The sequence below is a fragment of the Suncus etruscus genome, chromosome 3 (genome assembly GCF_024139225.1).
Source record: "Suncus etruscus isolate mSunEtr1 chromosome 3, mSunEtr1.pri.cur, whole genome shotgun sequence".
In the NCBI taxonomy this organism is placed as follows: Eukaryota; Metazoa; Chordata; class Mammalia; order Eulipotyphla; family Soricidae; genus Suncus; species Suncus etruscus.
Genome location: NC_064850.1, coordinates 78,656,306 through 78,679,547, shown reverse-complemented (window position 1 = coordinate 78,679,547; position 23,242 = coordinate 78,656,306). Strand labels below are relative to the sequence as shown.

Below are 23,242 nucleotides of genomic sequence, written 5' to 3'. Positions count from 1 at the left end.
AACAAAGAATGAGAGAAGAAACGATGCTAACAAATACTTCGAATTAGGGAATCAAAAAAGTAAAGCTAACAAGGCTTAATCCTAATTTGGCAGTGAGAAAACCAAAGAGAAAACTGATATTTTTCACTGAATCTATCAGTCTCTGAAATACTTGCACTAAGTGTCTTTGGATCTAAGCACATCAATAGTACTCAGAGACAAAAGAAAGCCTGCTTACAGAAAGAGGCTCCATCCTTCTACAACTAAGTACAATATCACTCTCCCATTCTCTTCCTGGTGAATATAAAAGAGAATGGAACTGAAAAACACCAGGAATAGTAAAGGGAGTAGGCTAATAATATAGAAATATGAGGAATAAATTTGTATAACACACTGAATGTTGAATGATGCAAGCCCTTCACAGACTGATTTCCAAAATACTAACAGATAGGGTCCTGATGGAAACTTGAAAAGTGCAGAGATTGCTTTGGGATTTTATTTTTGTTGTTGTTTGTTTGTTTTTTATTGTTGAGAAATATTTGTGGTTTAATGCTGTTCTCTAGATGTGTGCCTTTGACCTCCCCCCCCCATTCTTAGTTTATTTCTTTTTCAAAAAAAAGAAAGCCTGTCTCGAGTACAGGTGTGGGTGGGGTGGGAGGAGGGAGATCTGGGCAATTGGTGGTGGGAATCTTGCGCAGGTGAAGGGGGGTGTTCTTTACATGACTGTAATCATACAACTACAATCATATTTGTAATTACTGTGTTTAAATAAAGATAATTTAACAATAAAAAATAAAATAAAAGTAAACTAAGTAAAAAAAGAAAAAAATTAAATTTATTTATTTTAGATGCCATGATTTATGAAGTTGCTCATTATACTTATTTCTAGTATTCAATATTCCAAAATAAATCCCATCACCAGTGTTCTCTCCACTCTTGTCGACAGATTCCCAACTTCCCCAAAGTCTGCCCCTTAGCAAGTTCAAATAATGTACCTAATATTGCGTGGTTCAATAAAATGGTAATGGAATTGTTGAGAAAACTTTATTAAAAGAAATCTGTGAAAATTATCATATCTCGCAAAGGGATCATTATGTCATTGGCTGAAGGTTTCCTAAGCTATTTATTGCTAGTTGAGCATTCTATTATTGGTTTTGTTTGTTGAGCATCTGTGGCTTCTCTGATAATTTCACATCTAAATTCATGTATTCCTACTGGGAAATCAGTATTAAAATTATGAGGGTGTTGTGACTGCTTGGTCCAGGACTTTGAAGATCTATGGAACTGGGCCACCTCATATGGCGACAGCAGTGGTTCATGGGAGTGGCTGCCCACTTTTCTGGTTTCACAATCATGCTCAAAGTCAGCCAACATTTATAGTTCTTAATTCTGAAAATAGGAGTATATTATTCCTAAGAAAAATTAAAGCATGATTTCAAAATTGATTTGTAGATGAATATTCATAACATCACTCATAACAGAAGTTTAAATAACCAGGATATATATTAACTGATAGATGATAAATAAATGTACAATATCAGGTCAGAGAGATAGTAGAGACACTTGCCTTGTAGGCAGCCAACCTCGGTTCTATCTCTGTTCACAGAGTCAGGAGTAAGCCTCAAGCATTTCCAGTTGTGACCCAAAACAAACAAAATAATAAATAACCATATACTGGACTATTAGTGTGAGCCACCAAAGGAGTATAGTGCTGTTATGTACCATAATATGGATGTGTAGATAAATGTTGAAAATATACAGAGAGAAAAATTAATTATTTAAAGTTAGAGGTTAATTATTATATAGTTCCATTTAGGTGAAATGTCCAATATAAGAAAATTGATAGTAATATAAATAAATTTATGGCTTCCAGGGTCTGGTAACAAATACAATGGGAAAGATTACTAAAGAGATACATAATAGGTATAAATGATAATTATTTCAAGGTGGTTAAGATATTCTATGATACCAATAACAATTACAAGTTTTCTGTGATTACACTAAATGCTATTAAAATGTGCTCATAAAGTAAGTTTTTATGTCATAAAATTATTATTTAATAAGTACATTATTATTTATATGCTTATACACATGCAATCATATGCAATTTTTGAATTCTTACCCCCCACTGGAAAACTATTTATTAGGCTCTCAACAGCGCCCCCACCTGAAAGGTCATAGGTGGGGCAACAGGCAAAGATAAGGATATTATAAGGAAATATTATAAAAAAGCCTATCTAAGAGACTTGTCTATAAGAAATTTCCTTCAAACTATATATAAGGATCTCTAAGATTTTGAATTTTCCTAATTTCCACATTAAAATTAGGAAAAACAGGTCAAATAAATAATACTTATCTGCTACATCATCCACCATGTACACAGTCTCTGAGACCTAAAAAGGCACCAAGTTTTAAAAGGCTCTAACTACCTGAGGGAGGGTCTTTTCAAAAAGTTGTCTACTATTGCAGGAACTTTTCAAATCTGCCTGTACCCACAGAGAGGATGTTTGAAAAGTAGCACCTGTTAAAAAAAAAAAAAAGGAAGCTTGGAGAATAACGTGTACTCTCAGGCAATAGGGCCCTGAAAGGACCTTGGTTGCTTGTTCATAAGGCATTCAGGATAAAAGAGATGTAGCATAAATATTAATTGAGACATACCTTCAGCTGACATTTTAAAGATTACTCAAATTTAACATTTGTGTGGATTTAAATATTCTTTATCTAGTCTTATAGAATAATTATTACTCACATTTCATAGAGCCTCTCTTAAAGATTACTCAGATTTATAAATACACCTTATTAGAAACATTTGTGTACATTCAAATATTCTCTATTTAGTCTTACAGAATAATTACTTGTACTTAAATCTAGTTTTGCTGTTAGCTTACATGCAGTTGTATCAAGGGTTAACATTTTAGGTCCCAGTTCAGAGTACTTAAACTGTAATAAGACCAAAACAATAATAACTTGCTGGTTAGGGAACTCATAACAAAAGCAGCTCAAAAGCAAAACTGTCCTGTGTCAGAATATGCCTTGAACAATTTGCCCCTGTACCTTTTTGGTAAATTAGCTTTGTCTGAAAATTATGACTTTTTAAGAAATTGAATATAAATATTCCATCTTTTGCTTTGAATAAACCGAACAGAGCTTGAACCCAACTTGACTCTTTGGCCTCTGTTTCCCACAGCCAAGTCTGTGCATCTACCTTTCAAGGGATCTCAGAAGATTCCTTTGTGTCTGGACTAATCAGTCTGTGACACTTATCCAAATTTTATGAGGATCACTCCATGGTAGGAAGCTTTGCACAAATAGCAGTAGGGTGCATTTAGGGCAGAGATGGGACCACGATGACAATGATAGCTGAAATGATCATTCTAGACAAGAATTGGAACAAAACTGTGGACATTGTTGGTACATTGGTGAAGGGCATTATACATTACATGACTAAAATTCAGTCTGTTTCTGTGTATATGATAGTTATTCACAGAATAACAGAATATTCTGTGAATAACTGTATCTGTGAAAAAGAAAAACCAGTTGTATTATGAACCAGTGTTTGTAACCATAATGTTTAAATAAAGTAATTATGGTTTTTAAAAGATGAAGAAAAAAATGAAAGAAAAAGGATTGGGCTAAGCCCTTCTGCACCCAGCAGCTCTGTCCTAATCACCATCTTCCCAGTAGAAAAAAAAAAGTCTCAACTACCAAGCTCCAAATGGAAATAATGGCTGTTGAGACTTCCCAGGTAGTCTAATCCTGGCTGATAACTCTGGCACTCTCAGAAAAAGGTACAGGAGTGGCCAGAGCAGTGGGGAAAGCAGTAAGCCTTGCCTGCGCTAGCCTAGGACAGACCTCGGTTCGATCCCCAGCGTCCCATATGGTCCCCCCAAACCAGGAGTGGTTTCTGAGCGCATAGCCAGGAGTAACTCATGAGCATCACTTGGTGTGGCCCCCCCAAAAAAAGTGCAGGTTCCCTATTAACTACAGCAGCTGAATGCCCCTCCCTACACCCCCCAAAAGAAATAGCCCAGCTCTACAACTTAAGCTTATCAAGCTTGTAAGCCACCAAATTTGTTTTAGGTCTATAAATCCTGGACCATGCAAAACTTCAATATCATTCATATAGTGGTGTTAGGCCATCATGATCACCTGGCCTGATTACTATGATCTACCAACCTCAGTGAGCCTCAGCAACAGAAGGATCAACTAGCATCAACCACATCCAGTAAATATGTAAATGCTTTATAACACCATGGCAAGATATAACAATCATTTAAAACTAACCTGTGTGGATCTATTTGTGTTGTAACAAGCAATATGAAATAAATTTGTTTGTGCCTGCACGATTGGAAAATTGGGGTCACACTGGTGGTGGAATTGGTGTTTGAATAACTGTATAATGAACAATTTTTAAATCATGGTTTTATAATAAAAATTGGGAGAAAGAACAGAAAACATAAAAAAGGAATATTCGATATTAAAAACATGATAGAAAAATTCAAAATTAAATAGAGTATTTTAAGGTAAAATTAAGAAAATAGTCTCTATAGTTAAAAAAAGGCAAAGGAACAATGAGCTACAAAATTAGAAAATCAGTCATAGAGAAGAAAGACTCTAATAAAGGAATAACTCAAACTGTATTCCTAGAGCTAAAATACTAGAGATTCTACACTTAAAGATCAAGTGTTTTAATAAAATAATAGATTAAAATATACTAACTAGGGCCTTAGTTTTTAAATTTCAGAACTGTTGAAACAAAAAATATTAGAAACTTCCAGATATCAGTTATCAAGATGATACTGTGACCTCTCTGCACTAATAGTAGATGCTAAGAGACAATGGATAAATGGCTCCAACATTCTGAGGAATAGTTCTTTCAAACATGTAATTTTATGTAAAAATTTAAGAAGTTTGGTAAAACAGAGACATAAAATTTGGTAAGTATACCTTGCACAAATAAATATATGATATTTGAAAAAGTGCTTCAAAAATATATTATCATTCAATAGTACATCTGACTTAAAGAAATCTTGCAAAATTTTTATCCGAGTTTTAAAGAAATCTTACAAAATTGTCATCCATCGTATCTTAAAAATTTGAGTAGTACAGGGAACTATTTCTATTGCATTTTTAAAAGTCAAAAACACAAATCTAGGGGCCTGAGACATAGCATGGAGGTAAGGCATTTGCCTTTCATGCAGAAGGTCATTGGTTCAAATCCCGGCGCCCCATATGTTCCCCCGAGCCTGCCAGGAGTGATTTCTGAGAGTGGAGCCAGAAGTAACTCGTGAGCACTGCCGGGTGTGACCCAAAAACCAAAAAAATAAAAATTTAAAAATTAAAAAAAACACAAACCTATAATGTTTCAGTTTCTAAATGTATATTTTGTTCTTAGCTATTTATGTCATAATAATTTGGAAAATAGTTTAAATAAATTTGTATTATTTTTTGTTTGTTTGTTTGTTTTGATTTTTGGACCACACCCCATGACACTCAGAGATTACTCTTGGCTATGTGCTCAGAAATCGATTTGCTCCTGGCTTCGGGGACCATATGAGATGCTGGGGGATCAAACCAAGGTCCATCCTAGATGGGTCAATGCCCTACCACTGTGCTATGGCTCCTGCCCTGTATAATGTTTCTTAAAGTTATCAGTGTTTAATGTTAATTTCTGATTTGTCTTTGCCTTACAGTATTTCAGAGAATACTGTCTTAATAGTTGAACAATTAGAAGTTATCATTACTACCACCAAAAACTCTATCACATCTGAATTCTGAATATGGGAACATTAGGACAAATATGCTTATCTGTAGGTAGAGGCCTTTGGATTGGTCTCATATTATCTTCTACTTAGATGTCTCTCGATTGGTTCTTTTGGTTTTCTTCTTAGAAAGATGTTTCCCCAGTGCCTCCTCTTCTGGCTTTTTCCCTCCCCTTGAGGGTGGGCTTTGTTCATCCCAATAAAGGCTGCTAAGGAGGCCTGGAGGAGGAGCTGCCATCTAGGCTCATGGTTCCACATGGTGGAGCAACTGGCTTGTTGGTAAACAGCTTATGGTGTGAGTCTCTTGCCTTCTGTACCTATCCAACTGTGTGTGGATTATTTCCTGAATTAGAATTTGCTGCCAGACCTGCATCTCTTGTCCTACCCATGGGAATCCCCTTTCCTCTCTGGGGATTGTGGGACACACACCCACCATTTCAAAAATAAGTTTCAATCATAACAATGTGAATGAATGAGGGAAGTAGAAAGCCTGTCTCAGGTACAGGTGTGGGGGCGGAGAGGAGGGAGATCTGGGAAATTGGTGGTGGGAATTTTGCACTGGTGAAGAGGGGTGTTCTTTACATGACTGTAATCATACAACTATAATCATATTTGTAATCACGGTGTTTAAATATAGATAATTATAAAAAAAATAAGTTTCAATGTGTTTAAGACAAAAGTCCTACCAGATAATGTGAGCTAACTGATGAGTTAATTTAACAAAATCTCCTTTACTTAGCAGTGTTAAGTTTCTATGAATGAGAAGCTACTGGTAGGTGGTAGGTAAAAAAAATTGCCTTTGTTTTGTCTACTGGGAGAAAAGCTATTGAGATGTCAGCTAGATTCCACTACTGGAGACTTACCTGAGTATATAGAGAGAAGTTAAATGTTAAAAACCATTTATTATCAAAAATTTCCACAACTCAGAAAAATCTGAGTCCTTTTGTGGACACTTTAAGCCAGGTAGTATCAGTAAAAGTACTGTCCTCTGTGTGGCTTTTGTTATTTGCATGACATGTGGCCTTCCTCATATATTGACTTGACCAATGTTTTCTCTGAGAAAATCTCTACCCAAAGGACCCTTAAAGATTTGACTGCAGAAATAATTGTGAAGTGCCATAAGTTTGAGACTTAAACCAGTATCACTTTCCAAAGACCTTCCAGTCATCTCTGCTGTAGTACAAGAAAGAATGTGACCTTTTAAAGGCCTTTGAATACAGTCATTTCCTGATTAGCACATAAATTAAAGAATTGCCTATTGTAAAGTGCCAGATTAACACTTCCTGAGCAACACAATTAGCAAACCTCCAAGGGGTTTAATGTGACATCTTAACCCTATCTCATTTACAGTTCTGTGGGCCTGTTTCATACCTCAAAAAACCTATATTTTTAATGTTAAAATAAAAATCTGGATGAACTGGAGGGGGTCTTGCAAAGTGAAATAAATCAGAAGGAAAAAGACAAATCAATAACTGCCTTAGGGATAAATAGGATATGGAAAAGCAAAACAAGGCAGTGGACAAAAATAAAGCAAGTACTTGAGCTAAGATATAGAACTAGAGAAGGAAGGCCTGGGGAATATCTATGCAGAGATTGGGTCCAGTCACCAAAATAGAGAGCTATTGGTTCTTTGGTGGTGGATGTTGTATGGCAACATAAAATTTAAAGAGGCATAAAATTATACTACTTATGAACATATAAATTAGAGGACCAGAGAGATAATATAGCTGTTAAGCTATTTGCTTTTCTGCAGCAGACTTTGCTTCAATTCACAGCAATCTCTAGACCCCAAGTAAGTAGTAAGTACCATACCATATGCCCCACTGCCAAGCACAAAGCACCTGCACTGTTGGTATAGAATAGATCATCCTAAACCAGATAAGCAGTACTGTAAACTACTACAATAAAAAAATTATAAATTGTTAACAAATGGATTTACTTTTTGCAATCCTATAGTTTTCAAGAAATTGACTTTTAATATGTATATATATTTTATAAAAATATTAAAAATATAAGAAATCAGAAATTTTAATGAGTATTTTTAATGTCAACTTTAATTTTTTTTCTTGCATGAAGAATCCAGGGTCTCCCAGGCTCTGGGCACTTCCTTTACAACTGAACTACCATCTTATTTTCAACTCTAAAAGGGAATGTTTGACATTGTATCCTTTTATTCTTCCATGCATAAATACTTATTAAATATATGTTCTCTAACTTGTGAAAATACAAAGATTTAAAAAAAATACAGAATTTGCGGGGCTGGAGAGATAGCATGGAGGTAAGGCATTTGCCTTTCATGCAGAAGATCATTGATTCGAATCCCGCATCCCATATGGTCCCCCAAGCCTGCCAGAAGCGATTTCTGAGCGTAGAGTCAGGAGTAACCCCTGAGTGCTGCCGGGTGTAACCCAAAAACAAAAAACAAAAAAAATACAGAATTTTTAAAATGGTAAAATATAGCAAAATAGAAGAAAGGAGGTTTCCAGGGAGAAGAGTGAGAGGTGTTGCCATTATAAATGGGTAAGATAAAGAAGTTTCTCTACCAAAAAAATTGTACATAGATAAATTTAAAATAGAAGCTGGAATGTTTCACTGTCAGAGTCTTATAGTAAATATTTTAAGAAAGTGTTTTGAGGGATACAGCTTGCCTTGAACATGGCAGATCCAGTTTGATCTCCCATGTCCTGAGCCTCTCCGGATGTGATCCCTGAGTACAGAGCGAATAATAACTCCTGAACATCACTAGATATGGCCCAAAAGCTGAAGAAAAAAAGTGTTTGGGTAACTAAGAAGAAGTATTTGTGGTTTAGTTTGCTATGAAAACTTGTAAGGGCATTTCCATCTGTGGATAGAGTCTGTTTAGGTTAGCACTGAGACCTAATCACAAAGCCTATGCATGTATCTATAAAGAAGATAAGAAAGGAGGAAAAAGAGGTTGAAGAGAAAAAGGTGGCTTGGGATTAGCATAAGTGGATTCTGAAAGAACAATGATTTATATTAAAAAAAAAAAAAAAGGCAAAGTGTGGCCCATAGAGTAAATTTGGCTCACCACTTACTTTTATGAAATTTTATTAAAACAAAACCACATCCTTTCCCTTGTAATATTGTCCATGGCTATATTAGCACTGTGACCATAGATCTGAGTAGGTGTAATTAAACCAAATGGTCCCCAAAGCTATTTAGTTCTTTACAAGTTTGTTGACCCCTTTTTCTTAGATATGTAATGCTGTGGCTCTCTGTGTCTATATAACACCATTTCTGTGATAACACCATTTGTGTGACTTGACCCCTAATATATTGGAAGCATGACATCAAGTTATTTTGAGTTAATACACATAACAGCATTCTTTGAAGCTGTTAATAAAATTTTTAAGTAGGTTCTATTTAAAATAGAAAAGGTGAGAACTAATCAATATAATCCAACTGAAAACAATAAGTTGTAGAAGGGTAAATGTAGCCCAAATCTGTATAAGAATAAATACTTGTATATGCTCATAAAATAAAATATATTTTCTAATACTTTTAGAATAAAATTGGCATGAATGAGGGTGAAGGACATTATCATTGTATAATTTTTATCTTTATGCATTATTTTACTTTTGTGTTAAATATATAATTATAGGGAAAAAGTCTCCCAAGAAATATTTGCCAGTAAAGGGTAAGGAGAAAGTGAGAGAAAGAGAACATAGTAGGGCAATGATAAATTTAGGAGGTAGTGTGATGAAGAGTACAGAGAGGGTTAATTTAGGAAAGAGAGAAAGACAGAGAGTATTGGGGCCGGAGCAATAGCACAGAGATAGGGCATTTGCCCTGCATGTGGCCTATCCAGGACAGACTAGGGTTTGATTTCCATATGGTCTCCCAACCCTGCCAAGAGCAATTTCTGATCACAGAGCCAGAAATAACCTCTGAGCACTACTGGGTGCGGCCCAAATACCAAAAAAAAAAAAAAAAAAAAAAAAAAAAGAAAGAAAGAATCATTACTTCAAAGTCTCAATGAAAGGTAAAGAAAAATACATTTCGAAAAAAACCGGCTAACCTTTGCAAAAGCTGGCTCCCTGTGTGTGACACCAGGCGGGGAAAATCCGCGAAAGTACACCGGCCCAGTGGGGCTCAGCTGTGAAAGACTGTGAGTGTGACCTGTCTATGTCTGTCTACTGTCCTCTTGCGTGAAACTCTTGCGAGTGGGGCAAAAAGAGGCTCAGAGGAGCACGGCCGCTCCGCTTCGCTACGCGGCCTTGCACTCTTTCTAAGGAAAGAACTCCATTGCAACAAGAAGGAAAAATCACACTAAGAACTGCGCTATATCACAGAAGCAAACATTTCTCTCTGGACTGTCTTCTCTGTTGCATGCTCGGGCCTAAGATTTGACCCAGTGTGAGGCTTCATCCACGGAGGACTCCCCTCCCTTAGAGGCAAGTCAGCCCATCCAGAAAGGGAGGAGCCAGAGGAGTGTGCTGCCTACATCATATAGACAATGAATACCACTACAACACGTAGAAAAACCCACAATACAAGTGTGACAATGGGGAAACAACGCAGGCCAGCATCAGACATAGAGAATGAAGATGACAATTCTGAGGACCAGATAATGACTGAACAACTAATCAACCTCTCAGATAAGGACTTTAGACTAGCAATATGGAAGGTGCTCAACAGACTCCAAGAAACCATGGATCGAGTTGAACAGAACACTAATAAGAACCAAGAAAATATGAAGGCAGAAATGACAAAACTCCAAACTGAAATAACATGTCAACTAACAGGACTGAAAAAGTCAGTAAACAAGTGAATGACAAAATGGATAAGCTCTGGGACAGGGTATCAGAAGCTGAGAATAGACTTGGTGCTGTGGAAGATGAGATACATAACAATTCCATACAGCAGGAGAGATTGGACAAAAAACTTAAAGCAAATGAGCAGACAATGGAAAATTAGTCAAAGAATGGGAACAGACGAAAATAGAAGTCTATGATAAGATCAACAGAAACAACTTAAGAATCATTGGAGTCCCAGAGACCCAGGAAGAAAATTTCCAGGAAGAATCAATGGTCAAGAACATCATTAAAGAGAAACTTCCAGAGCTAAAGAATATATGTGATCAAATCCTGCATGCCCGAAGAGTACCAACCAAAAGAGACCCCAGAAAAACCACCCCAAGACACATCCTAGTCACAATGACAAATCCCACAGATAGAGACAGAATTCTGAAAACAGCAAGATCAAAAGGGGAAATCATGTTCAAGCAAGCTTCCCTGAGATTTACAGCAGACCTGTCACCAGAAACGCTCAATGCCAGAAAGCAGTGGTGGGATATTGTGACAAGACTGAATGAAATGAATGCTTCACCCAGAATACTATACCCAGCAAAACTCACTTTCCGGTTTGATGGAAGAATACATGGTTTCACAGACAAAAAACAGCTCAGAAACTTCACAGACACAAAACCAGTCTTAAGAGAAAAACTGAAAGACCTAATCTAAGACAAGACTACCCAAAAGACACACCAAATTTTGAAATAAAGATGGCGTTAAATCCCAGGACAATTCTTTCTCTCAACGTCAATGGACTAAATGCACCAGTTAAGAGACACAGAGTGGCTAAATGGATCAAAAAACTCAATCCAACCTTCTGCTGCCTACAAGAAACGCACCTGAATAGTCAGAACAAACATAGACTCAAAATAAAAGGCTGGAGAAAAGTTATCCAAGCAAACAACACCCATAAAAAAGCTGGAGTGGCCATACTAATATCAGATAATGCAAACTTTATACTCAGGAAGGTTGTAAGGGACAAAGACGGACATTTTATATTAATCAAGGGGTACGTAGAGCAGGAAGAATTCACTCTCCTAAACATATATGCACCGAATGAGGGGCCAGCAAAATATTTAATACAACTGTTGACAAATCTGAAAAATAATATCAACAACAACACAATAATTGTGGGGGACCTTAACACGGCTTTGTCAACACTGTACAGGTCAACCAGACTGAAACCCAACAAGAATATACTAGACCTGAGGAGAGAAATGGAAGAAAGAGGCCTAGTGGATATATATAGGACACTCCATCCCCAGAAACCTGGATACACATTCTTCTTCAATGTACATGGGACATTCTCCAGGATAGACTACATGCTGGCACATAAAACATACCTCCATAAGATCAAGAGGATAGAAATTTTGCAGACTACCTTCGCTGACCACAAGGCTCTGAAATTATTTGTGAATTCCAAAGGGACTCAGAAGAAACACTTTAACACCTGGAAGTTAAACAGCCTCATGCTCAATAACCAGTGGGTTCGAGATGAAATCAAGGAGGAAATCAAAAGGTTCCTGGAAACAAATGACAATAAAGACACAAACTCTCAGAACTTATGGGACACAGCAAAAGCAGTACTGAGAGGAAAATTTATAGCTTTGCAAGCACACATCAGGAAGGAAGAAGGAGCTTACCTGAGTAGCTTAATGACACAGCTAATAGAACTAGAAAATGCTCAACAAAAGGACCCAAGAATAGGAAGACAGAAGGAAATAACAAAGCTGAGAGCAGAAATCAACGAAGTGGAAACTCAAAAAACAATCCGAAAGATCAACGAAAGCAGAAGTTGGTTCTTTGAAAAAATAAACAAGATTGATAGACCACTGGCAAACCTAACAAAGAAAGAGAGAGAGAGAAACTTGATAACTCGTATCAGGAATGAAAAAGGAGAGATCACTACTGATATGACAGAGATTCAAAGGGTAATCAGAAACTACTTTGAAAAACTCTACGCCACTAAAAATGAGAACCTGGAAGAAATGGATAAATTCTTGGACTCTTATAATCTTCAACGGTTGAAGGAAGAGGATGTAGCATATTTAAACACCCCCATCACCATTGATGAAATTAAAACAGTAATCAAATGTCTGCCGAAAAACAAAAGCCCAGGTCCAGATGGATTCACTAATGAATTCTATCAAACTTTCCAAGAGGAACTACTGCCAATCTTGGCAAGACTCTTTCATGAAATTGAACAAACAGAAACACTTCCAAATAGCTTTTATGAAGCCAACATCACCTTGATACCTAAACCAGACAGAGACGCTACCAAAAAAGAAAATTACAGACCAATATCACTGATGAATGCAGATGCAAAGATCCTCAACAAAATCCTGGCAAATAGGATTCAATGCCTCGTTAAGAAGATCATCCACTACGATCAAGTAGGTTTCATCCCAGGAATGCAAGGCTGGTTTAACATCCGTAAATCTATCAACATAATACACAACATCAATAACAAGAAAAATAAAAACCACATGATCATATCAATAGATGCAGAGAAAGCATTTGATAAGGTCCAACACCCATTCTTGATCAAAACTCTCAGCAAGATGGGAATGGAGGGAACCTTTCTCAATATAGTGAAGGCCATCTACCACAATCCAGTGGCAAATATTATCCTCAATGGAGAAAAACTGAAAGCCTTCCCTCTAAATTCTGGCACAAGACAAGGCTGTCCTCTCTCACCACTCCTATTCAACATAGCACTGGAAGTACTTGCTATAGCGATTAGGCAAGAAAAGGATATCAAGGGAATCCAGATAGGAAAGGAAGAAGTCAAGCTCTCACTGTTTGCAGATGACATGATACTCTACTTAGAAAACCCTAAAGACTCTATCAAAAAGCTTCTAGAAACAATAGACTCATATAGCAAGGTGGCAGGCTACAAAATTAACACACAAAAATCAATGGCCTTTCTATATACCAATAGTAATAAGGATGAAATGGACATTAAGAAAACAACCCCATTCACAATAGTACCACACAAACTCAAATATCTTGGAATCAACTTGACTAAATATGTGAAGGACCTATACAAAGAAAACTATAAAACTCTGCTCCAAGAAATAAGAGAGGACACACGGAAATGGAAGCACATACCCTGCTCATGGATTGGCAGGATTAACATCATCAAAATGTCAATACTCCGCAAGGCATTATACAGATTTAATGCCATCCCTCTAAAGATACCCATGACATTCTTCAAAGAAGTGGATCAGACACTTTTGAAATTCATTTGGAACAATAAACACCCTCGAATAGCTAAAGCAATCATTGGGAAAAAGAATATGGGAGGAATTACTTTTCCCAACTTTAAACTGTACTACAAAGCAACAGTTATCAAAACAGCATGGTATTGGAATAAGGATAGGTCCTCAGATCAGTGGAATAGGCTTGAATACTCAGAAAATGTTCCCCAGAGATACAACCATCTAATTTTTGATAAAGGAGCAGGAAATCCTAAATGGAGCAGGGAAAGCCTCTTCAACAAGTGGTGTTGGCACAATTGGATAGCCACTTGCAAAAAATTAAACTTAGACCCCCAGCTAACATCATGTACAAAGGTAAAATCCAAATGGATTAAAGACCTCGATATCAGCCCCAAAACCATAAGATATATAGAACAGCACATAGGCAAAACACTACAGGACATTACAGGCATCTTCAAGGAGGAAACTGCACTCTCCAAGCAAGTGAAAGCAGAGATTAACAGATGGGAATATATTAAGCTGAGAAGCTTCTGCACCTCAAAGGAAATAGTGCCCAGGATACAAGAGCCACCCACTGAGTGGGAGAAACTATTCACCCAATACCCATCAGATAAGGGGCTAATCTCCAAAATATACAAGGCACTGACAGAACTTTACAAGAAAAAAACATCTAACCCCATCAAAAAATGGGGAGAAGAAATGAACAGACACTTTGACAAAGAAGAAATACGCATGGCCAAAAGACACATGAAAAAATGTTCCACATCACTAATCATCAGGGAGATGCAAATCAAAACAACGATGAGATACCACCTCACACCCCAGAGAATGGCACACATCACAAAGAATGAGAATAAACAGTGTTGGCGGGGATGTGGAGAGAAAGGAACTCTTATCCACTGCTGGTGGGAATGCTGTCTAGTTCAACCTTTATGGAAAGCGATATGGAGATTCCTCCAAAAACTGGAAATCGAGCTCCCATACGATCCAGCTATACCACTCCTAGGAATATACCCTAGGAACACAAAAATACAATACAAAAACCCCTTCCTTACACCTATATTCATTGCAGCTCTATTTACCATAGCAAGACTCTGGAAACAACCAAGATGCCCTTCAACAGACGAATGGCTAAAGAAACTGTGGTACATATACACAATGGAATATTATGCAGCTGTCAGGAGAGATGAAGTCATGAAATTTTCCTATACATGGATGTACATGGAATCTATTATGCTGAGTGAAATAAGTCAGAGAGAGAGAGAAAAACGCAGAATGGTCTCACTCATCTATGGGTTTTAAGAAAAATGAAAGACACCCTTGTAATAATAATTTTCAGACACAAAAGAGAAAAGAGCTGGAAGTTCCAGCTCACCTCAGGAAGCTCACCACAAAGAGTGATGAGTTTAGTTAGAGAAATAACTACATTTTGAACTGTCCTAATATTGAGAATGTATGAGGGAAATGTAGAGCCTGTTTAGGGTACAGGCGGGGGTTGGGGGGGGAGGAGGGAGATTTGGGACTTGGGTGATGGGAATGTTGCACTGGTGATGGGTGGTGTTCCTTTTATGACTGAAACCCAAACACAATCATGTATGTAATCAAGGTGTTTAAATAAAAAAAAAAATTTAAAAAAAAAAAAAAAGAAATTGATGCCATTATAAGCTAATTTGCCTGTAGTAACATGGCTACAAAGGTAAACCATAAAGGAAAAAAAAAAAAAGAAAAAGAAAAATACATTTCAAGCTATAATATATTGTGGTAAAAGTATTTTGAAGTATAAGATAATTGCTATTAATAGAATATGAGTAAATTTTAACAATTGATCCATCAATTTCTTTTTTTACTAATTTTTATTGTGACCAACATGAATTACAAATTTTTCACAGTAATATTTAAGGTACATAATGACATTGAATCAGGGGTATTCCCACCACCAGTGTTGTCCTCCCTCCACCCCAGTTCCCAGCATCCCCCTCCTTTGCCCTCCAGATTGCTAGTATAATTGGTCCCTCTGCTTATAGCTTGTTGAAGATTGGGTATTGATTCTGTTATCGTTGGCTTTGGGTTTGATGTTTAAGTCTGATCTTTTTTTATTTCTACTCAATGTTCATATGACTGTTTGGTTCTGGTATAATCCATTTTTCCCCCTCAATTTATGAGGCAGAGCAGGTGATGATTCAAGTTATGTGGTTCTGTTTGAAAAAAAAAAAGAAAAAAGAAAAGCAACAAACAAACAAAAAACAAAGAAACATGGGAGGTCTAAAGGAAAAAAGAAGAAAAACATAACAAAAAATAAAAAAAAACAAAATAAGAAACAAAACTCAAACAAAAGACTAAAACCAGCAACTACAAAAAAGCACCCCAGCAACAAATATAACAACCAAACAATAATCATGAGAACGAAAGAAAAAAAAAAAAAGGAGAGGGCTGGTGTACCAAGGTTTTTTTGTTTTTTTGTTTTTGTTTTTGCATAGGCACAGTAAATATTGGGGAAATTAGAAAATTGGCCTAAAAGATACAGGATTTCTCCACCCTTGAAACATACTGTCATGGGAATAACTACAGGGTCTATACACACTTCTTTTCACACCCCAAGGACTTTTTATGATGCCAGGAAACTTTCTGCTCAGTTGTGGATGATAGAATCAGGCCTCTAACAAAAGATCTTGGAATTTGCACAAGTCATAGGATGAAGCCTAGGAGTGAGTCTTTCTTTAGGATTCTAGTATAAATCCTAGGCCAAAGCCTAAGCTAGGGTCTTTCTTTTTGGTCCCAGGATAGGTTCTGCCCAGTCATGGTTGTTAAAGTCAGTCTTCTATAGCTAGCGATCTTAGTTTTTGCACAGATCAAAGGATGCCGTGTTTTCTGATTTCATCTTACTGTTAGGTAATTAGATAGTACAACCTGCTCTTAGATCAAATTGTTGTCGTTTCCTCGTTGTCAGGATGTCATATCAAAACTGGCTCAAGTTGGTGCTAGACGGTATTAGGAATTTTCCAGGGATAGTTTGGCTCCTGGTGCTGTTGCAACGAACTGTGTCCAAAAATATGGAACACTTCACGAATTTGCGTGTCATCCTTGAGCAGAGGCCATGTTAATCTCTGAATCACTCCAATTTTAGTATATGTGCTGCCAAAGCAAGCACTGATCCATCAATTTCTACAATGCAGATGGAAACTCAAACAGTTTGATTTTGTTTTACTTTAGTAAATCAGTTGATTTGATTTCCAAGACACTGTTCTTATTTAAATCAAATAGAAACTTATCATTCTCTTAACTGAAGTATTCTTTTTAACACTTTTCTAAATGGAGTTCACTGAAATATTCATAAGAGAATATGACTAAAGCCAATAATTTATGAATTATTTCTTAAATTACTAGATTTTCTGTTTTGCATACAATTTCAGCAATCATTTTTTCTATTAAAACACTCTAATTTTTTCCTTATTCTTTTATCCATTCATTCATATTTGGTGTGAGGGCCACAATTGGCAATGCTTAGGAGTTACTTCCAATTCTATGCTCAGTGTTCATTCCTGGCAAGTCTTAGAAGATCATATGTAATGCTGGGAACCAAATCATGGCTGAAAGCAGGCAATACAAGTGTATTAATCTTTGTAATATCTTTCTGGCCCCCGACTTTCAATTCTTGTCATCATTGTTGCAGTATTCAAAGAATCAAACTCACAGCTTTGTGTAAGTAAGGAGCACTACCATTGAGCAACATCCTATGATACTTTGATAGACATTTTTATTCAGAGATTTGATTTTTTATTTTTATTCAGATTTTTTATTTGTATTCAGAGATTTACTTAGAAATTGGCACTGAGATAAAAATTTGTTACCAGATTAGTAAATATTAGTAAAAAGTAAAAATTTCCACTGGTAACATTGATTACAGATATCATCAATTGGAAAATGACATGTTTAAAATTGCAAATTTGGTCACAAAACATTATAATCTTACAGGTTTTATGGAAATATTTTAATAAATTGAAATCAATTATCTGTAGAAAGTTTATTTTGTTATCAATATTATCAATGTAACGTAATTAAAATGGTGTTTATGCCCCTAGGTATTTTCTTAATTCTCCATCCTGTACCCTCATCCCTCTTTGATAACCTCAGTTTTATTATCAGAGTCTAAATTTTGTTTTCATTAACCATTGTTTATTCCCTTGTTTTGTTATTTATATACCACAGATTAGTGAGATCATTCAGTATCTGTCTTTCTTTTTGTGACTTACTTTACTTAACACAATATTTGTCATTTCTATTCATTTTCTGACAAAATGCAACTTTCCATTGTATATACATATCTAAATTTCTTTATTCACTCATCTTTTGTATGATATGAATCATTTTAAAATCTACATTATAGTCTTGCAATGAACATATATAGAATTAGAGTTTTCCTGTTCTTAAAATAGATACCAAGAAAGTAAAGAGTAGTTACATTTTTAATGTTTTGATCAATCTCTGTACTGTTTTCTTTTGAGCTTAAAACTGTTAATAGCTCCACCAATGGTATTTGTAAGTATTTTATTTTTCACTACTTCCCTGCCAGTGCTGCTTGTTTTCAGTCTTTTTTTTTTTTGTCACCCAATTCACAATACAGATCAGGCAAAGGGCCTGAGTTGAGCTGTGTATGGGGTGCATTTACTGTACCTCCTCTTTCTATACAGTCAGTGTAAAGAACACAGCCTGTGGTGAGAATTAGGAGGCCTTTTCTTTTCTTTTTGATTTTTTAATATATATATATATGTGTGTGTGTGTGTGTATATATATATAATCCTTCACCAGTGCAACATTCCCATGACCAATATCCCAAGTGTCCTTCCTCCCCACCCCACACTGGCCTGTACTTTTTAGTCTTTTTGATGGAGGCTCTTCTCACTTAAGTGAGGTGATATATCATTGTTGTGTATTTTAATTATCTTAGTAATAAGTAATGAAGACGTTTTCATATGCTTATCAATTAGTCAATTGTATGTCTTCCTTTAAGAAATACTTGTTCATTTCTCTCAACTTTATGAGAAGGTTCTTTGAATTTTTTTTTTGTTTTGTGAACATTATATCTTGGATATTATGTTATATCATATATATGTTATATTATGTTATATTAACCTAACCTTTGTCAGATGTATAGTGTGTGAATATTTTCTTACACTTTACATCTCACAACTTCTAGAGAGTTCTTTTCACTTTAGCCATAGTTTCTTTCACATTACTAGAACTTGTTAGTATGATATCATCTTATTTACTAATTTGTTCTTTTGTTTCCTTTGCCAATAGGATTAATTGAAGACAATTCTGAAGTTTGTATCATGGAGATTCATATGTATTAAATCATCTGTGTGAATCTAGGTTAATTAATGGCAATGTCACATGACCCTTTTAATATATTATTGAATTTTGCATACTAAGATTTTACTGAAGATCTTTTTATCTATATCCATTGGGAACATATATCTAATTTTCTCTTGTAATGTATCTGAATGTTTCAAGTATCAGGTTATAGTTGGTCTCAATGATGCTATTAGAAAGAATTTCTATTTCTTTAACTTTCTGGACTAGCTTGCCCATAGGTAGTAGATCTACTTTCAAGGGTTAGAAGAACACATTGCTTAACTTTCAGAATGTAGAACCTAAGTTTTTGTTATGAGAAAACTTTTGATTATTCTTTTAATGTCTTTGTGATTTATCTGTTCATGTTACCTATTTTCTTTTGGTCCAGTCTTGAGAGATTGAATCTTGAACAAGTTTATAATTCTGAAAATTCAGTCATTTATTCTACATTCTTCAATTTAATTATTTAGATTTTTATAGTAATATCCAATGATCTTTCATATTCCTATATTCCATTTCTATGGAAACTGTAGTTTCTATCCCTTCGTTGCTGATATGAACTAATTTTATCTTATTTTTGTTTGTTAGTATGGTTTAGAATTTGTTAATCTTATTTATTCTTTATAGCTAGGATATTGCCTTTGTCTTTTAGTTATCTTTTAAATTTATGTATCATAAATTTCTACTCTTTTATAATTTTCTTCCTTCTGTTTACATTTGTTTATTATTGTTGCTATTATTGTTGTTGTTAATTTATTAACATAATTTTTGGATTTGAGTCTGTTCTTTTTTGTTTGTTTTTGGCCCATACCTGGTGATGTTCAGGGGTTACTCCTGGCTAGGCACCCAGAAATAGCTCCTGGCTTGGGAGACCATATAGGATGCCAGAGATCAAACCAAGTTCTGTCCTGGGTCAGCTGTGTGCAAGGCAAATGCCCTACCAACTGCGATATCACTCTGGCCCCTGGGCCTGTTTTCCTTTTTTTTTTTTTTAATTATATTAAAACACTGTGATTACAAACAAAACTGTAGTTGGGCTTCAGTTACCAATAGAACATCCCCTTCACCAGTGCAATATTCCCACCACCAATGCTCCCATTTCCCTCCTCACACACCCCTTGCCTATCTTCGAAACAGGCATTCTACTTCTCTCATTCATTAACATTCTCATAGTAGTTGTTAGTGTATTAGTTCTTTAACTGCACTCACCCTCTTTGTGGTGAGTTTCATATCGTGAGCCAGTCCTTCCGTGGGCCTGTTCTTATTGATGATGTAACCCTGTATTGTTATGACCTTCTCTCTTAGTATAGTATTTTCTGTGTCCCTTAGGTCTGATAGTTTATGTGTTTATTCTCACTTGATTCCAAGAATATTTCTCTTTGATTTCCTCTTTGACTCAATGATCATTGACTATTATGTTGCTTTAGTTTCCAAATGGTTTATTTTCTTCAGCTTTCTTTTTATGGTGAATTTCTTCTTTTATTGGGGCCTGAAATCACTTATGATTTTTTTATCTTTCTCATTTTATATATACTTGTTTCTTGTCACAGTATGTGTAGTATCTAGGAGAATGTTCTAATTAGACTAGAGAAGAGGTAGTGTGTGTGTGTGTGTGTGTGTGTGTGTGTGTGTGTGTGTGTGTGTGTGTGTGTATGTGTGTAAGTCTGGTAAATCCAGTTCCTGGTTCTTTCTTTTTTTTTTTCCTGGTTCTTTCAATTCCTCCTATTTTTGGAGAGAAGAGGTGCTTGGACCACACCCAGTGGTGCTAGGAGACATTCCTAGCTTAGCTCTGGAGTGTCCTCTGGTTGTGTTCAGGAAACCAGATGCATTGCCAGGATCAAACCAGGTTTGTGTGTGTTTGCCAGGGCTTGGCAGCAACTATATTTCCAGTAGACCTGGGAAATGACCAGTGTTCTGATGATGCAGTATCTGGCAAAGCTTGCTGTATCAAGTGTGGCCAAGACTGGGCTGCAATTGCACTGCAATTGTATCTTCAAATGTTAAAAAAAAAATAAAAGACTGAAATCAGAAAGAGACGGCAACGAAAGGTCTATGAAGTGCTTTTATTTTAATGCTACAAAGCACTTTGTGCCTTTAGGCATTCTTTCAACTGACTGGTAGCAGTCAAATGTGTATTTGGAGGAATGGCTTTCTTTAGTCTGGAATGAACATATGTCATTGGGTTTCTGTTACTCTTTTATGGGCTTGGGAATGGCAAAATTAGCCCTCAAGCTGTTTTTTGTTTTAAAATGAGTCAAAGGTGATGACTCCCTGAAAACTGGCAAGAGTCAGTTATCATACAAACTGCACCTGGTTTAGGTTTCTGAATTTCTTGTTCACTATAGCTCTAGTTTCTAAATTTAAGTTTTATAGAGTCAAATATCAAGTTTGGGGATGCTGGATTTGCCTGAAAATTTCAATATTAGAAAAGTATACTCTGGCCCACACATGGTGGGCTGTGGATCAACAGTTTATAATTTGCCTTTTGCTCCTTGTTTCAGAGTGAGGTTCTTCTACTGGAGATGATAGTTGGATTCTACAGTATCCACATTCAATGAGTCTCATGTACAAGCTTACATTTTATTAAATTTTGGTGTTGATGTTACTATGTCCATAGATGAGTGCTGAAAAATTTCTCTCTATTTGGTGTTCTTGGCACCACTTCAGGTCACATCAGGTCAACCTGGTTTTATCCCTGGCAATATGTACATGAGCACAAAGCAAGAGTAGATCCTGAGTACTGAAGGTGTGACTTAGTCTGTCTTCCAAGAAAAAGTTATTTCAGAGCCATAAAAAGATATATGACATTACATATTACATAAACTACATTTGAGACCAGGGAGATAGACCAAGTTATAAATCACATGCCTGTGAGAGCAAGACCCTACATTGCATCTCTGCAGTCTCCATGACCCCTCCAAGTTGATATAGTCCTCACTAAAGAGCTATATATTTCAGCCACACTCCAACATCACCTTAAGATTATTAAACTATACATTAGAATTACATATGGTCAAATATGTCAGTCACTTGGCATCTCATAATTTCAAGACTGGTGACATTGAATAGTACTCTATACAATTAAAAAATCATGAAAGAGGAAAAATAGAAGTTAATTGGTCAATAAGTGAGAAAACAAAATACTTTTCTAGTTAGCTTCAGTTAAAACATTTAATTTCTGGATTTAATTTCCTTGTCTATAAACAATTGAAAATTATAGTCATTTTATTCTTCAAAATGTAAATATCAGTATGATAATTTATGCAAATGTCATCTTTATGTCAGAATATTTCTCAATTATCTACACTGTGCTGAGGGAAAACACAAAACACAATCAAAGATGGAAAATACCATATTGCCATTTTCTAAAAGATGTAATTCAAACTTTCTGAGCTAAAAGATATCTTTGATACCATATTATTTGTTATCTTAACTGTCTAAAACTATTTCCCTGCTCCGTGCTTCCAAGACACTATACTGTGTTGATTTTCCCCAGTTCACAGTGGCTAGACTTTCCTGGGCTGTTTTGCCTCCACAAGGGTCAAAGTTTTTAATATTATATTATTTTATTTATATTTCTATTGTATTATTATATTAATATTTATTATTGATATTATAATTGTTCCAAATTTAACTTAGTACTTCTTTTTATTATTATTACTTTATTTAAGTACAGAGGTTACAAAATTGTACGTGACTGAGTTTCTGTCATAAAATGTACAACACTCTTCAGCCATGCACTTTTCCCACCACCAGTGCCCAGATTCCTTCTCACCCACTCATATCCACCTGCCTGCCTCTGGACTGGCATTTTACCTCTCTCTCTCTCCCTCTCTCTTTCTCTCTCTCTCTCCCTCTCTCTCCCTCTCTCTCTTTCTCTCTCTCACACACACTCACTCACTCAGACATTGTTTTTAATGAAGAGTAGCATGCATGTTACTTTATCCCCTTTCAGCACCCACTTCTTGTACATAGTGATCAGTCCCAACTAATATTGTCATAATGGACTCTTCTCTGTTCTTTATTTAGGACAGAGTTTATTTACTCACTATTCTTTGTTTCAAGCTTTCTACCATTGACAGTCTCCTGGCCCTCATCTCTATTGTTTCTAGAT

The 23,242-nt window shown here is 35.9% G+C and overlaps 2 non-coding genes across 2 annotated transcripts; both read right to left on the bottom strand.

The window, feature by feature from the left end:
- Positions 1–16,820: 16,820 nt before the first annotated feature.
- Positions 16,821–16,924, bottom strand: LOC126004795 (U6 spliceosomal RNA). Its single transcript, XR_007494046.1, has one exon. It is a non-coding gene; the product is annotated as a U6 spliceosomal RNA (small nuclear RNA).
- Positions 16,925–18,372: 1,448 nt separating this feature from the next.
- LOC126005069 (small nucleolar RNA SNORA51) lies at positions 18,373–18,505 on the bottom strand. The gene has a single exon (XR_007494250.1). It is a non-coding gene; the product is annotated as a small nucleolar RNA SNORA51 (small nucleolar RNA).
- Between the last annotated feature and the right edge of the window lie 4,737 nt (positions 18,506–23,242).